Raw genomic sequence first — 18,309 nt, forward strand, 5'->3', positions numbered from 1 at the left:
GGAGAAAGCACTCAAGTTCCAGCATACTGGTTGGAAGAAGGTTGAAATTTTTAATTAAAGTTCTCTTTAGAAAAACTTCCGCTTCTTGTGGCAGACTAGCTAATGCAGACCAACTTGTCTACTGAGAACACCTGAACAAAATATTTTACAGAATCTGTTGGAAGACATCTGACATCTGTTGCCAACAAAGGTCCATCTAGTCAAAGCTATGGTTTTTCCAGTAGTCATGTACAGATGTGAGAGTTGGACTATAAAGAAAGCTGAGTGCTGAAGAATTGATGCTTTTGTACTGCGATGTTCGGGAAAACTCTTGAGAGTCTCTTGGACTGCAAGGAGATCCAACCAGTCTATCCTAAAGGAAATCAGTCCTGAATATTCATTGGAAGGACTGATGCTGAAGCTGAAACTCCAATACTTTGGCCACCTAATGTGAAGAACTGATTCATTAGAAAAGACCCTGATGCTGGGAAAGATTGAAAGCAGGAGGAAAAGGGGATGACAGAGGATGAGATAGTTGGATGGCATCACCAACTCGATGGACATGAGTTTGAGTAAGCTCTGGGAGTTGGTGATGAACAGGGAAGCCTGGCGTGCTGCAGTCCATGGGGTCGCAAAGAATCAGACACGACTGAGCGACTGAACTGAACTGAATTTATCTTGTTGCTTTTGAAAGAAGTTGTTGAGATCCTGAGAAGTTGAGAAGTTGAACACTGTTGATAGGGCTATCTAGGGCTCACCATGGAGTGGGAAACTTTGTAAATCCTTTATCCTTTAGATTGAGACTCCAAAGGATTATAATTTAGACTAAGGGTCAGCTAGACATACTCTGGCATTATCAAGAAATTAAAGGTGTGCCTCATATAATCTCAAACTCTGCCTGGATTATGTTGATCTACATGATTAGTTGATAGTTCCTTTCTCAGAAGCAAATGCAAATCCTTTATGGAGGAACATAACATTATCTTAGGTCTCAATATATTTTTTTTATGATGTTAATATGCAGTAGTCAGTCCACAATATAAAACAAACTAGGTACATGAAGATAATGAGACAGTATGACCAAAACCAAACAAATGAACAAAAAGAAAACAATACACAACAAAGATAACACTGAAAATTCTGATCATATAATTCTGAAAACCAAACTTTAAAGTAACTGCCCATAAGATCAAGGATTATAAACAAAACATAAATAGAAACCTAAAAGCTATAAAAGAAATTTATAACCCACATAAGAATTTTTAAAATAAAAAATACGATTAATGAAATTAAGAACTCAATGGGTAGGTTTAAGAGGTTAGACTCATACAAAGAGTTATGTAGGGAAATGGAATATTTTAGAGTAAATATCTAGACTGAAGAAGAGAGAAAAACTAATTTGTAAGACATATACAAAAAGAATGTAAGGGCATAAGGGGTATAAGAGAAGTTCTAAAACATATGGTAGTATAGTCTCATGTTGAAAAGAGAAAGAAAATGAAGCAGAAACAATCTTTGAAGTGATAATAGCAAAGGATTTTCTAAAACTGCTGAAAAGCATTAAGCCATAGATTTCATTTCTTTCTTTTTCTTTCTTTCTTTCTTTCTTTCTTTCTTTCTCCCTTCCTTTAACTCTTCAATTTATTTTTTATTTAAGTAGAGTTGATTTACTGATATGCTCACTTTAAAATGGTCAATTGTGTTATGTGACTCTCACCTCAATTTTTAAAAAAAATCCATCTTGATTATCCTTCTCTTCCATCTTGATTTTCAGAGTTCCCCTCATATGCTTTTTTAAAAAGATTGAAGTATATTTGACTTACAATGTTGTGTTAGTTTCAGATGTACAGTAAAGTGACTAATTTTAATCACTTTAAAATGATTCAATCAGATTATTTTCCATTATAGATTATTATAAGATATTGAATATTCTCTGTGCTATATAGTAGATCCTTGTTGCTTATCTAGTCTACGTATAGTAGTTTGTTTCTGTTAGTTCTGTGCTTCTATTATATCCCTGCACCCCTTTTCCCTTTTGGTAACCATAAGTTTGTTTTCTGTCTGTGAATCTGTTTCTATTTTGTAAATAAGTTCATTTGTATTATTTTTGTAGGTTTCCTATATAAGTGATATCATATAATATTTTGTCTTTATCTGTCTGATTTCACTTAGTATGATAATCTCTAGGCCCATCCATGTTGCTGCAAATAGCAATATTTCTATTCTTTTTTATGACTGAGTAATATTCCATTGGTTATATATATGTTCTCCATCTAGTCATTTGTTGATGGACACTTAGGTTGCTTCCATTTCTTGGCTTTTGTGAATAGTGCTGCTATGAACACTGGGATACATGTATCTTTTTGAATTAGAGTTTTCATCTTTTCTGGAACTATGCTCAGGAGTGGGATTGCTGGGTCATGTGATAACTCTCTTTTTAGTTTTTTAAGGTACCTCCATAGTGTTTTCCTGGAGAAGGAAATAGCAACCCACTCCAGTATTCTTGCCTGGAGAATCCCATGGACAGAGGAGCCTGGTGGGCTACAGTCCACGGGGTCGCAAAGAGTCGGACACGACTGAGCGACTTCACTTCACTTCTTCACTTCATAGTGTTTTCCATACTAGCTGCACCAGTTTCCCACCAGCAATGCAGGAGGGTTGGTTCTCTTTTCTCTACAGTCTTTCCAGCATATATTGTTTGTAGGCTCTTTGATGGTGGCCATTATGACCAGTGTGAGGTAATGCCTCGTAGTTTTGGTTTGTACAACTCTAATAATGAGTGATGTTGAGCATCTTTTCATATGCCTATTGGCCATCTGTATGTCTTCTTTGGAGAAATGTCTATTTAGGTCTTCTGCCAATTTTTGATTAGGTTGTTTGTTTATTTTGAAATTGAGCTATATCAGCTGTTTGTGTTGAATTTATTTTGGAAATTAAGCCCTTGTTGGTCACATGTTTGCAAATATTTTCTCCCAGTTCATAGGTTGTCTTTTCATTTTGTTTGTGGTTTCCTTTGCTATGTATGGTCAATTGATTTTTGACAAGGGTGCCAAGACACTTCAATGGGGGGAAAAAGTAGTCTTTTCAACAAGTGGTGCTGGAATAACTGTTTGTCCACTTGCATAAGAATGAATTTTGATTCTTGTCTCACACCATAGACACAGACTAACTCAAAATGGATCTAAATGCAAGAGTTAAAGCTATAAAATTCTTAGAAGAAAACAGGTGTAAATATGACCTTGGATTAGCCCACAGTTTTTTTTTTAAGTTACGACACTAAAAGTATAATCAATGAAAGAAAAAATAGATAATTGGACTTTATCAAAATTGAAAATTTGTATCCTTCAAAGGACATTATCAAGAAAGTGAAGACAGCCTATAAAATGAAAGGAAATATTTGCTTATGATTTATGTGACAAGGGATTTGTACCCAGAATATATAACAAGCTCATATTTTAGTTACCAAAATACAAACAACCCAATTATAAAATGGACAAAAGATCCCAATAGACTTTTCTCCAAAGAAAGTATACAGATGGCCAATAAGTACATAAAAAGGTATGCAACATCATTAGTTGTTAGGGGAATACAGATTTTTAAAAAATGACAATAAGGAATATTGGTGAAGATGTCATAAACTTGAGCCCTTATACATCGCTGGTGGAAATGTAAAGTGGTGCAGATGCTCTGGAAAACAGTCTGGCAGTTCCTCACATGGTTAAACAGAGTTATCCTCTATGTTCCAGAAATTCCACTCCTAAGTTTATACCCAAGAAAAATGAAAACATACATCCACACAAAAACTTGTACACAAATATTCATAACAACATTATTCATAATGGTGGAAATGTGCCAACAACCCAAGTGTCCAGCAATTGATGAGTAGATTAATGTAATTAGTGTACCCATACAATGGGTTAATGTTCAGCCATTAAAAAGCAATGAAGTACTGATGCATGCTACAACATGGATGAACCTTGGAAAACATGTTATGTGAATGAAGCCAGCCACAAAAGGTTACCTCTGTGTTTCCATTTATATCATGTCCAGAACAGGCAAACTCATAGGTACAGAAAATAGATTTGTTGCCAGATGGTTGGGAGAGAGAGAATTAGGAATGACTACTAACAAATATGAGACTTCAGTTTAAGGTGATAAAAATATTCTGGGATTAGATGGTGGTAGTTGCACAACAGTAGGAATTGCTAAAAACCACTGAAGTGTACACCTTAAAATGGGTAAATTTTATGGTATGTGACTTATGTTTCAATAAAAATGCAATTTTTAAAAGTCCATGCAATTTCAACTAAATATAAGCAGACTTTAAGTGGAATGTGACAGATTCTAAGATTTATTATTGAAATACTAAGGGCCAAGAATAGTACAAAAATATTGAAGAAGCAGAATTTCAGAGTATTTGGTCTACTTGATATCAGTGTCCATTTTAAAGCTACAGTAATGAAGAGAGTGTAGTATTGGCACTGGATTGGATAACTAGACAAATGGAACATAATAGAGTAAAAAAATAAGACCTTCACATGTATGGACAAGGGAGACTGCAGAGCTGTGTGGAAAAGAGTCTTTTTAATAACAGTTGCTGGGTCAATTGGATATTCCTATGGAAGAGAAAGTAAACTTGGCCTCTCACAGCATATATAAATGCATATTCCACATGTAAAAATCAAAGACAAAACAACAAAATGTCTTCAGGATAATGTAAGACTATCTACATAAACTTCAGTTAGGAAAAGATTTATTAGAGAAGGACTGAAAAGCACTGATTATAAAGTAAAGGCTTTGTAAATATACACGTTTAATAGTCTATAGATAGAGCCAAGACACAGAGTGGAAAATGCCATTTATAATATACATAACTGACAAAGGATTCGTATCCAGAACATATAAAGAACTTGTACTAATCAATAAGAAAAATATAGACAACCTAATAAAAAATAGGTGGGGATTTAAACCAATATTCACATAAGAAAACATTCAAATAAACAATAAAATGTGTAAACATGTTCATTAGTAATTAGGAAAATGAAAATTAAAAGCACCACAAGATTTACTACCAGAATGACTGTAATGAAAATGATGAAGAATACCAGATATTGGCAAGAACATGAAACAACTAGTACTGTGCTAATTGGACTGTAACTTGGTACAAGATCTTTGGAAAATAATCTGGCAGCATTCAATAAATTTGTACATATTCATGAGACCTAAGATTCTCACTTTTTGATAAATACCCTGGCTGCAACACAGGAGACCCAAGTTCAGTCCTTGGATCAGGACGATCCCCTGGAGAAGAAAAAGGCAGCCCTCTCAAGTATTCTTGCCTGGAAAATTCCATGGACAGAGAAACCTGGCGGGCTACAGTCTATGGAGTCACAGTCGGACAGACTGAACAACTAACATTAATACTAAAGAAATATGTGTACATTTGCCCCAAGAAAGATGTATAAGAATGTTCGTAGCAGCATTATTTGGAATATTCCTAAATTCAAAAGAATCCAAACATCCATCAGGATGAAGAAATTGTTATGGTCACACAATGAGTAGTATGTGATAATGAAGATGAATGAATCATAGCTACATGTAACCAATCAATCACATGGGTGGCTCTGACAAATATATATGTGTATGAAACATGCCAGGTGCAAAAGAATATATATTGTTTTAATCAATTTACATGTAGTCTCCAAATATGCAAATCTTTCTATGATGGTTAGAAATTAAAGGACAGGGAAGCCTGGTGGACTGCAGTCCATGGGGTTGCAAAGAGCTGGACATGACTGAGCGACTGAACAACAAAAATTCAGTGAAGAATGAAGAAGTAGTAATAGGGATGGAGTAGGATTTGGAGAGCATTCTGGGATAATGACCTCAGCTGGCTAGGAGTTCCATAGATGTTCACTTTGTGAAAACTCATTTCAGTTATTCATTTCCATTTTGTACACTCTTCTGTAGGAGTTTTATACTTCACGATAAAAATAAATAAAAAAGAACAATCCAGCTTTTGCATATATAGCCCAAAGAATTGAAAGCAGAATCTCAAAGAGTTATTTGTATACCAGTGTTCATAGCATTCTCCACAACAGCCAAAAGATGGAAACAACTCAAATGTCCATTGGTGGATGAAGGAATAAACAAAATGTAGTGTATATATACAGTGGAATATTATTCAGTCCTAAAAAGCAAGGAAATTTTGCTACATGCTGCAACTTGGATGAACCTTGAGAACACTATGCTAAGTGAAATTAGCTGATCACAAAAAAAATGTGCTGTATGATTCCAATTATGTAAGGTATCAAAATAGTCAAACTCAATAGGAAAAAAAAAGGTGGTTGTAAGGGCCTGGGGGAAGATGGATATGGGGAACTGTTGTTTATAGGTATAGAGTTTCAGTTTTGCAATATGAAAAATTTCTGGAGATGAGTTGCACAATATGAATATATTAATACCTTAATACCTCTAAAGTATGTAATCAAAGTGGTTAAGATGGTAAATTTTATGTTATGTGTATCTTACCACAATCACAAATTTTAAAATTAAAAAAAAATTTTAAATGGCATCATTGGAAAAACTGGTGAAATCTAAAACATGTAGTTTAGCTAATAGTAGCCTACCAAATTTAATTTCTTAGGTTTAGCTAATAGTAGCATACAAAATTTAATTTCTTAGTTTTGATAGCTTTGCTATGGCTTTGTAAGATAAAACAAGCTGGGCAAAGGCATTAAATAGAACTGTGTATTGTTTTCACAAACTTTGTGTTAAGTCTAAAATTATTTCAAAATAAAAAGTAAAATATATATATATATATATAGTTGATGAATTTCCATGCCAAATTGGAGGACAAGCTTGAATTTACAGAGCTAGATAGTTTGAGTACTATCTTTTCCATTTTGGCTTTTTCCCTTCTGTTTTCCTTAAACAATGACCAAAGGTTCTAAAATCCAAGATCCCCAGTAGTAGCAGCCAGCCAAATATCCCATTCTCAAGAATGACCAAGAGGTCCTGGATATGAAGTGGTATTATTAAACAGAGTACTTCGTTGTCACCAAAGTCCACATTTTCTTTGGCTATTTCAATGTTTTTATCCAAAAATCAGCATAGAGTTTGCTACTTCATTCTCATAATAGAGTAGATAGAGAAACTTGTGTTATTATTTTATTTTATTTTTTCTCATTTCTTTTTTTTTATTAGTTGGAGGCTAATTACTTTACAATATTGTTGTTATTATTTTAAAATGTTCCAAATTCTATACTGTGATGTGTTGGGTTTTTTTTTCCCTGCCAATGTTTTAAGTTTTTTTCAGTACAAAAGAACACTTTGTGTTTTTCCTTGTTACTGGTAAAACTTCATGACCAAATCTACTGATGAACAGCTAAAAATCTTTTGTTTGAAGGAATAATTGAAGGCAGATATACTCATGTTTTCCAACTTAAATCCTGAATAGGGTCTTAATTTCTTGTCAAATCATGGGGTGGATTTCCATTTATTAATTTTAAAGGAACTTATGTAATATCTACTGCAACTATATTAGATACTTCTCAGTAAGATCAAGAATAAAGAGTATGCAAGTCTTCATTTCCACATTATATAATATATATACATATATATGTGTGTGTATATAGACATCCTTACATACATACATACATACAAACACATACAGAGTGTGTATAAAGTAAAGTAATACAGTAATATACAGGAAAGTAATAACAGTGGCTATATAATGCTTTTGACAAATAATCCATTTATTTATAATAATTTTAAATGTAATTTAATAATTATACCTCTTTTCCCCAAAGGCTGTTTAGATTTAACTTTGTAAAATATTGTGATATTAACATTTATTCATTTTGCCAATTTTGTTTCAGTTCATTTCAGATTTAACTTACTCATACCTAAGATATAGATCTAGAAGTAGATTTAACTGCTAGCATTTTAGCAATTACCTATATATTCAAATAAGTTAATAGATTAATCTCAAGTACATTCCTGCAACAGATTATCTTGGTGTAAATCTCAATTTCAGTTTCTTCTAGTTTTGACCATCCAGATTGTCTGTTAACAATGTAACTAGATAGTCTGTTATACTATCAGGTAAGTGTTCCTATACTTGATAATTGATCTTTGAATTATGACCCTGAAAAAATGCAAAATACAGGGTACTTTTGAACTGTCAAAAACAAAGTAAACTATGCAGTTTAATTTTTAACATCAAGTGTGCTTTATTGGTATTAAAATCTTTGAAAATTGGTGATTTATATATGGCATAGATGGTAACATTATATTAGTCGGAATTATTAATATGAATATCATATTGATCAGTCATTAAAAATAGCTAATATTTGTTATAATAACTTCCCTATTTCCTACCAAAAATGTAGAGCAGTATTTTCTGTCTTTGGATCCTTGAGTCTTAAGGATAGGTTAAGATGTATAGTAATAATAATAGTAGTAGTTAGTTATGGCAATAGCAATATTGATAACATTTATTGAGCACTTACTATGCCAATTGCTGCTACAAGTGTTCTACAGTATTTATACATTTAATCTTACAGCAGACATATGGAGTCTGTTTTATTAGTATTCTTGTTTTACAGATGAGGAAAGTAAGGGGCAGAGAAATTAAATAACTTGTTTAAGGTTGCACAGCTTGTAAATGAGAGTCAGAATTCAAACCCAGATAGCCTGGCTCTAGAGCTTATGTTCTCTCTTTTGTGGTTTTCTTAAATGAAATCCCCTAAAATTATTTAAAGCTCCATTCCTTCTAGTATTATCAGGATGCATTATTTTACTTTAATCTTGTTATTTGCCTTATAAACTCATATGTTATTCATTCAGCAATTACTGAATGCCTACTGTGTTGTAGGCATTGTGCTAAATACAAGACAGACATATTCACAGCTCTCATGAAACTTAAATTGTATTTAGGGAAACATATTAAATATTTCTGTAATACATTATTTAATTATAATTAGATATGGCTTATTCTTAAAGCTACCTCAATCTTAAAATGACTCTGGATTCCTCCTTCAGATGCCTGGTCTTCCTCCTCTGAACCCCTCTAGTACACTCAAACTGTATGTAGTCTGGTTTCCCTGATACTGTAACTATTTGGACATTTGCCTTTTATCATTTTCTAAAGTTCAACTTCATTGGGAATAGAGATTACTTTTTAAATAATCTATTACATATCTGTTATGTTATAGTAACTTCTATTACACAGTCTAGATTAAGATTAAGAGATTACTTTTTAGATAACCTGTGTAATAGATTATCTTGACAAATAGAGCCCAATATAGTATCTTTTACATAGTATAGAGTTAGTTAAGTTGCTCAGTCGTGTCCGACTCTTTGTGACCCCGTGGACTGTAGCCCACCAGGCTCCTCCATCCATGGGATTCTCCAGGCAAGAATACTGGAGTGGGTTGCCATTAGACTAGGTCCTTAATGTATACTTATTGCTTAAATTAAGACAAATTAAGGCTGTATGTGTTGTTAACAGAATAAAATAGACTTTCAAATAAAGGTTGTGAAAAGAGACAAAGAAGGACACTACATAATGATCAAAGGATCAATCCAAGAAGAAGATATAACAATTATAAATATATATGCACCCAACATAGGAGCACCGCAATATGTAAGGCAAATACTAACGAGTATGAAAGAGGAAATTAATAGTAACACAATAATAGTGGGAGACTTTAATACCCCACTCACAACTATGGATAGATCAACTAAACAGAAAATTAACAAGGAAACACAAACTTTAAGTGACACAATGGACCAGCTAGACCTAATTGATATCTATTAGGACATTTCACCCCAAAACAATCAACTTCACCTTTTTCTCAAGTGCACATGGAACCTTCTCCAGAATAGATCATATCCTGGGCCATAAATCTAGCCTTGGTAAATTAAAAAAAATTGAAATCAATCCAGTCATCTTTTCTGACCACAATACAGTAAGATTATATCTCAATTACAGGAAAAAAACTATTAAAAATTCCAACATATGGAGGCTAAATAACACGCTTCTGAGTAACCAACAAATCATAGAAGAAATCAAAAAAGAAATCAAAATATGCATAGAAACAAATGAAAATGAAAATACAACAACCCAAAACCTATGGGACACTGTAAAAGCAGTGCTAATGGGAAGATTCACAGAAATACAGTCTTACCTCAAGAAACAAGAAAAAAGTCAAATAAATAACCTAACTCTACACTTAAAGAAACTAGAGAAGGAAGAAATGAAGAACCCCAGGGTTAGTAGAAGGAAAGAAATCTTAAAAATTAGGGCAGAAATAAATGCAAATGAAACAAAAGAGACCATAGCAAAAAATCAACAAGGCTAAAAGCTAGTTTTTTGAAAAGATAAATAAAATTGCAAACCATTAGCCAGACTCATCAAGAATCAAAGGGAGAAGAATCAAATCAACAAAATTACAAATGAAAATGGAGATTTCACAAGACAACACAGAAATACAAAGGATCATAAGAGACTACTACCAGCAGCTATATGCCAATAAAACGAACAACTTGGAATACATGGACAAATTCTTAGAAAAGTATAACATTCCAAAACTGAACCAGGAAGAAATAGAAGATCTTAACAGATCCATCACAAGCACAGAAATCGAAACTGTAATCAGAAATCTTCCAGCAAACAAAAGCCCAGAACCAGATGGCTTCACAGCTGAATTCTACCAAAAATTTAGAGAACAGCTAACACCTATTTTATTCAAACTCTTCCAGAAAATTGCAGAAGAAGGTAAACTTCCAAACTCATTCTATGAGGCCACCATCACCCTAACACCAAAACCAGACAAAGATGCCACAAAAAATATCAGGCCAATATCACAGATGAACATACATGCAAAAATCCTTAACAAAATTCTAGCAAACAGAATCCAACATCATATTAAAAAGACCAAGTGGGCTTTATCCCAGGGTTGCAAGGATTCTTCAATATATGCAAATCAATCAATGTAATACACACTACATTAACAAATTGAAAGATAAAAACCATATGATTATCTCAATAGATGCAAAAAAGCCTTTGACAAAATTCAACATCCATTTATGATAAAAACTCTCCAGAAAGCAGGCATAGAAGGAACATACCTCAATATAATAAAAGCTATATGTGACAAACCCACAGCAAACATTATCCTCAATGGTGAAAAATTGAAAGCATTTCCCCTAAAGTCAGGAACAAGAAAAGGGTGCCCACTCTCACCACTACTATTCAACATAGTTTTGGAAGTTTTGGCCACAGCAATCAGAGCAGAAAAAGAAATAAAAAGAATCCAGATAGGAAAAGAAGAAGTAAAACTCTCACTGTTTGCAGATGACATGATCCTCTACATAGAAAACCCTAAAGACTCTACCAGAAAATTACTACAGCTAATCAATGAATACAGTAATGTTGCAGGATATAAAATTAACACACAGAAATCCCTTGCATTCCTGTACACTAACAATGAGAAAACAGAAAGAGAAGTTAAGGAAACAATTCCATTCACCATTGCAACAAAAAGAATAAAATACTTAGGAATATATCTACCTAAAGAAACAAAAGACCTATGTATAGAAAACTATAAAACACTGATAAAAGAAATCAAAGATGACACAAATAGATAGAGAAATATACCATGTTCATGGATTGGAAGAATCAATATTGTGAAAATGCTATACTACCCAAAGCAATTTGTAGATTCAATGCAATCCCTATCAAGCTACCAACGGTATTTTTCACAGAACTAGAACAATTTCACAATTTGTATGGAAATACAAAAAACTTCGAATAGCCAAAGAAATCTTGAGAAAGAAGAATGGAACTGGAGGAATCAACCTGCCTCACTTCAGGCTCTACTACAAAGCCACAGTCATCAAGACAGTAGGGTACTGGCACAAAGACAGAAATATAGATCAATGGAACAGATTAGAAAGCCCAAAGATAAATCCATGCACCTATGGATACCTTATCTTCAAGAAAGGAGGCAGGAGTATACAATGGAGAAAAAAGCCTCTTTAACAAGTGGTGCTAGGAAAACTGGTCAACCACTTGTAAAAGAATGAAACTAGAACACTTTCTAACACCATACACAAAAATAAACTCAAAATGGATTAAAGATCTAAATGTAAGACCAGAAACTATAAAACTCCTAGAGGAAAACATAGGCAAAACACTCTCTGACATAAATCACAGCAGGATCCTCTATGACCCACCTCCCAGAGTAATGGAAATAAAAGCAAAAATAAACAAATGGGACCTAATTAAACTTAAAAGCTTTTGCACAACAAAGGAAACTATAAGCAAGGTGAAAAGGCAGCCTTCAGAATGGGAGAAAATAATAGCAAATGAAGCAACAAAGAATTAATCTCAAACGTATACAAGCAACTCCTGCAGCTCAATTCCAGAAAAATAAACGACCCAATAAAAAAATGGGCCTAAGAACTAGACAGACATTTCTCCAAAGAAGATATACAGATGGCTAAGAAACACATAAAAAGATACTCAACATCACTCATTATTAGAGAAATGCAAATCAAAACCCCAATGAGTACCATTTCATGCCAATCAGAATGGCTGCTATCCCAAAGTCTACAAGTTGGGAATGCAAACTAGCACAGCCAGTATGGAGAACAGTGTGAGATTCCTTAAAAAAACTGGAAATAAAACTGCCATATGACCCAGCAATGCACCAAAACTGAAAGAGACATGTGAACCCCAGTGTTCATCGCAGGACTGTTTATAATAGCCAGGACATGGAAGCAACCTAGATGTCCATCAGGAGACGAATGGATAATAAAGCTGTGGTTTATATACACAATGAAATATTACTCAGCCATTAAAAAGAATACATTTCAATCAGTTCTAATTAGGTGGATGAAACTGGAGCCTATTATACAGAGTGAAGTAAGTCAGAAAGAAAAACACCAATACAGTATACTAACACATATATATGGAATTTAGAAAGATGGTAATGATAACCCTATATGCAAGACAGAAAAAGAGACACAGATGTATAGAACAGACTTTTGGACTCTGTGGGAGAAGGTGAGGGTGGGATGATCTGAGAGAATAGCATTGAAACATGTATATTATCAATTGTGAAACAGATCGCCAGTCCAGGTTTGATGCATGAGACAAGTGCTCAGGGCTGGTGCACTAGGATGACCCAGAGGGATGGGATGGGGAGTGGGGTGGAAGGGGTTTCGGGATGGGGAACACATGTAAATCCATGGCTGATTCATATCAATGTATGGCAAAAACCACTACTATATTGTAAAGTAATTAGCCTCTTGGAACTAATATAAATAAATGAAAAAAAAAAAAGAAACATGTCAAATGAGTTCTACTGCAGTTGCTGCCAAGTAGCATCTTGTTTGTTATTGAAATATTATCTTCTATTTAAAATATACACATGACTGAATAAAGAACTTTATTCCTCATAGAGATATCTTTACTGAAAATGACTGCATTTTGGAAAATTTAAAAAGTAATATGATACAGCCACAGGATTATTTTGAAAGATTCTTAAGTAAAATAATAAAATATGCACATTAGAGTTAGTGTTGTAGTTTACAGTTATACATTTACTATGTATAAACCACACTCTATGTGTAGAAAATACATTCTAAATAAAGGTTAAAGTGCAACTTGCTTTACAATAAGCTGTTATTTAAAAATATAGGTTTAAAAGAAATATAGTAGGAAACTAACAAATAATCACAATTATGTTTCAAATAAACATTAATATTCCACTAAAAGTACAGGGTGATAATTAACAATCTCAGCTTCTGGTGTATGGTGTTTCTGTGTATATCCCATTTTCAAAACAGATAATATTTAGATAGTGGATTGTAAAAGACCTATTTCTTATTTTTAAGCAAAATGCTCTTTGATGTCACTTTACTGGTATACCAAGCTGTTCTATCTGGGTGTTACTATAAAAATGCTTTTGAATTTAAGTCCAGTAGAACACATGCAGTGTACTATTTGTACTACCAAAGGATTCCTTCATGGATGACAGAACTTAGAGGTGAGGTTTCCATAACATGAATCAAATCACAAAATATAATTTGAGCAGAAACATAAATACCACTGTTTGACATAAAGAAGAATGTCTACACAATCCAATAATGAGAACTATAGCATAGAGTAGAGTAGGTGAATTTTTTCTATGAAGGACCAGATATTAAATATTTTAGGCTTTGTAGGCCATTTGGTCTTAGTAACAGCTACTCAGCTCTGCCATTGTACAGTGAAAGTAGGCCTAAATAATATGAATAAGTGTAGCCATATTTGAATAGCATTTTAATAAAAACAAGTAGTAAGTCAATTTGAAGCTGGGCCATAGTTTGCTAACTTCTGTGGATTCTGTCTCCTAAGCCTAACCTAAGCCTGTCTCCTAAGCCTAACCCCTAACTAAAGTGCAGGATGCTGATAAATAAATTAGAGAATGAATGAATGAAAGAATGAATAAATAAATAAATTGAACTAGATGAAAATAAAAGGATACTTAGTTAAGACACTCTGTTGTGAAGTTGGTTGGTTAAAATAGGCAAAGTTTATGTGTTTGATTCTTATTATAAAGAACATGAGAGCCACACATTTTGATCCTAGAAAAGTCTAATTTAGCATAGTACTTTTGGAAATCTCCTTTAATTCCATAGGAATTAAAATAATATTCCTATTATTATTCCTATTATTCCTAATAATATAGAATATCTATATTCTATCAGTCAAGATGAAGCTTTCATAGAAGTGACACCAGCAGGATGGCAGAATAGTAAGCAACAGACCTTCCTTCTTTTCACAGAGACACCAATCAATAATACATGGACCAGTGTCCTTTTTGAGAAGCTTAAGTGGCTTCTTAACCCAGGTGAGTGTGAAACTGGCCACTCTGAAGTCAATAGGAAAATTCATGTCACCTCCTCATGATACTCTCTTTCCCTGGCACAGTGCCATCTCATTGGGAGGAAAATTTCAGCTTCTGTATTCTCCCTGGGAAGGAAAAGAGGAATCATATGTCCAACATTCTGACATTTCAGGGGACTGCCTAAAGCAATAGCTCCTGTCTCACCTTCTTGGAGCACTGATACGATCTATTATGCTTTAGACACATGGAGGCCACTGAGACTTTAAAAAAAAATCTGGGAAACTTGTTCCTGCTCCAGAGGACCTGCAGTGCAGAAGACAAAGGTAAATAAAGCTTAATGGCTTCTCCCTCAGTGGGAAAGAGAAGAATGGAACTTTCTGGTTCTTTTAAAGGGGTGACCTGAGGACAGGTATGTCTCACCTGTCTCAAAACATGAACAGGACCTGTAAGCCTGGGGCACTGAGAACAAAGAAGACTTGGACCCTTGCTCCTGCTCCAAAGGGCCTGTGTAAATCAGACAGAGATTAACACAGGTTGTGACCTTTCCCTTAGTAGGGAAAGAGAAGAGTGGAACAAGTGAACAGTTTTCTGGCTTTTTTGGAGAGCTGAATGAGGAGCTAGGTTTTTGTCTCACCCAACAGAACGTAGATAAGACTGAGCATATTCTACCACCTGGGAGCCACTGGGGGAAAAATGAGAGAGAAGTGGGTGGTGTGTTGCTGTTCCATGGTCCAAAGGGACAGCAGAGAGACACCAGAAGGATTCAGAGATAACAAGCTCTTGAAAAAGAAAGTGGCAAATCCTTCTAATAAGGAATCTACACACAGAAGGTTAGTGAAGTCACATCCACAGGAAAAGTTTGAGAGACCCCCTCCCCCAAATCTCCAGTCAGGATGATTGATGATCTTGCTCTATACAAAGTCATTCTATAAAACCTGTAAAAGGTTGCAGCTACAAGCCCTGTGTGACGCCAGGATTCGTGGCCTCTGGAGGAGAGGAATTCAATCCAGGGCCAGAGACAAGGCTTGATTACTCAGAGCTTTTTGTGTAGCAAAGTTTTATTAAAGTATAAAAGAGATAGGGAAAGCTTTTGACATAGACATCAGAAGGGGACAGAAAGAGTCCCCTTGCTAGTTTTTAGCAAGAGTTACATAGCTATTAACAAGCTGCTAATTAGAGAAGGAAAATGCCTCAAAACTTAGAGATTTGCACCAGGCCCCTCACCCACAACATGAATATTGAGATAGTACTGACACAAGGTGAGTCATCCCTGGCCATAAAACAATTGACATGAATCTTGAAGACAGGCAGATTTCCAAGCAAATAGGCCATTCATTATTGTAGTTTAAGAAAATATTTCCATAAGAAAAATGCAGTGGTTAGCTCAGTTCAGTCACTCAGTCTGGTCCCACTCTTTGCCAGTGGAACTGCAGCACACCAGGCTTCCCTGTCCATCACCAACTCCTGGAATTTGCTCAAACTCATGTCCATCGAGTCGGTGATACCATCCAGCCATCTCATCCTTTGTTGTCCCTCTTCTCCTCCTGCCTTCAATCTTTCCCAGCATCCAGGTCTTTTCCAGTGAGTCAGATCTTCACATCACGTGGTCAAATATTGGAGCTTCAGCTCCAGCATCAGCCCTTCCAATGAATATTCAAGACTGATTTCCTTTAGGATTGACTGGTTGGATCTCCTTGCAGTCCAAGGGACTCTCAAGAGTCTTCTCCAACACCACAGTTCAAAAGCATCAATTCTTTGATGCTCAGCTTTCTTTATAGTCCAACTCTCACATCCATACATGACTATTGGAAAAACCGTAGCTTTGACTAGATGGACCTTTGTTGACAAAGTAATGTCTCTGCTTTTTAATATGCTGTCTAGGTTGGTCATAGCTTTTCTTCCAAGGAGCAAGTGTCTTTTAATTTCATGGTTGCAATCACCATCTGCAGTGATTTTGGAGCCCAAGAAATAAAGTCTGTCACTGTTTCCATTGTTTCCCCATCTATTTGCTATGAAATGATGAGACTGGATGCCATCACCTTCGTTTTATGAATGTTGAGTTTTCAGCCAGCTTTTTCACTCTCCTTTTTCACTTTCACCAAGAGGCTTTTTAGTTCTTCTTTGCTTTCTGCCATAAGGGTGATGTCATCTGCATATCTGAGGTTATTGATATTTCTCCCAGCAATCTTGATTCTAGCTTGTGCTTCATCCAGCCTGGCATTTCACATGATGTACTCTGCATATAAGTTAAATAAACAGGGTGACAATATACAGCCTTGACGTACTCCTTTCCCAATTTGGAACCAGTCTGTTGTTCCACGTCCGGTTTTAACTGTTTCTTCTTGACCTGCATACAGATTTCTCAGGAGGCAGGTAAGGGGTCTGGTATTCCCATCTCTTGAAGAATTTTCCACAGTTTGTTCTGATCTATGCAGTCAAAGGCTTTGGTGTAATGAATAAAGCAGAAATAGATGTTTTTCTGGAATTTGTTTACTTTTTCTAGGATTCATAGCTCCAGGTTTGAGATAAAGCTAATTTCAGACAGAAACCAGGTGTCGTCACCATGACAAAACAGGATCAGAAGAGAAAAGAAAAAAAAGTCTGTCGCTTGCAGTTTATTTCCTCCTCCAGCTTGGGGGAGACCTCTGGCCTCCCTACTGAGGCTGTTAATGCTCTCACCTGTTTTTTTGAAATGTATGAATACTGACACAAAGGTACAAGGAGCACAAAGAAATAGGGACTAATTGTCCAAAGGAAAAAAATAAGTCTCCAGAAATTGACCCTAAAGAAATGAAGGTATTTAAATTATCTGACAAGGAATTAAAAGTAACCATCATGAGGATGACAGTGAGCTCAGGAAAACATTGTGTGAACCAAATAAGAATTTCAGCAAAGATAAAATACACAAGAAGAATGAAACAGAAATTTTAGAAGTAAAAGTGCAGTTAACTGAAAAAAATCACAATAGGGATTCAGGAGCAGACTTGATCAAGCAGAAGAAAGAAACAGTAAACTTGAAGACAAGTCATTTAAAATTATTCAGTCAGAAATTCAAAAAGAAAAAAGAAGAATGAAAGAGTGAAGAAAGCCTAAGGGATTTATGAGACATCAAATTTTATGAGTCCCAGAAGGAGAAGAGAGAAAAGGGCAGAAGCCTTATTTATTTATTTATTTATTTTTACTATTGTGATTATGTAACTATTACTCACTTAATACCATTGTATCATGATTGGTCAACAGAAAATAATAGAACTCTATATCACCAAAACTAGGATCTAATAGAAAAACCTGTAATCACTTTTTAAAATCCAGATGTATATCAGAATTATCTTGAAATATTTTGAAAAATACCAACCCTCAGGTATTGTTCTTTTTTCTCCAAGGCTCCAGGTATGTCAGAAGCCTTATTTAAAGAAACTGGTTGAAA

The sequence above is a fragment of the Odocoileus virginianus genome, unplaced genomic scaffold (assembly GCF_023699985.2).
Source record: "Odocoileus virginianus isolate 20LAN1187 ecotype Illinois unplaced genomic scaffold, Ovbor_1.2 Unplaced_Scaffold_2, whole genome shotgun sequence".
Taxonomy (NCBI): Eukaryota; Metazoa; Chordata; class Mammalia; order Artiodactyla; family Cervidae; genus Odocoileus; species Odocoileus virginianus.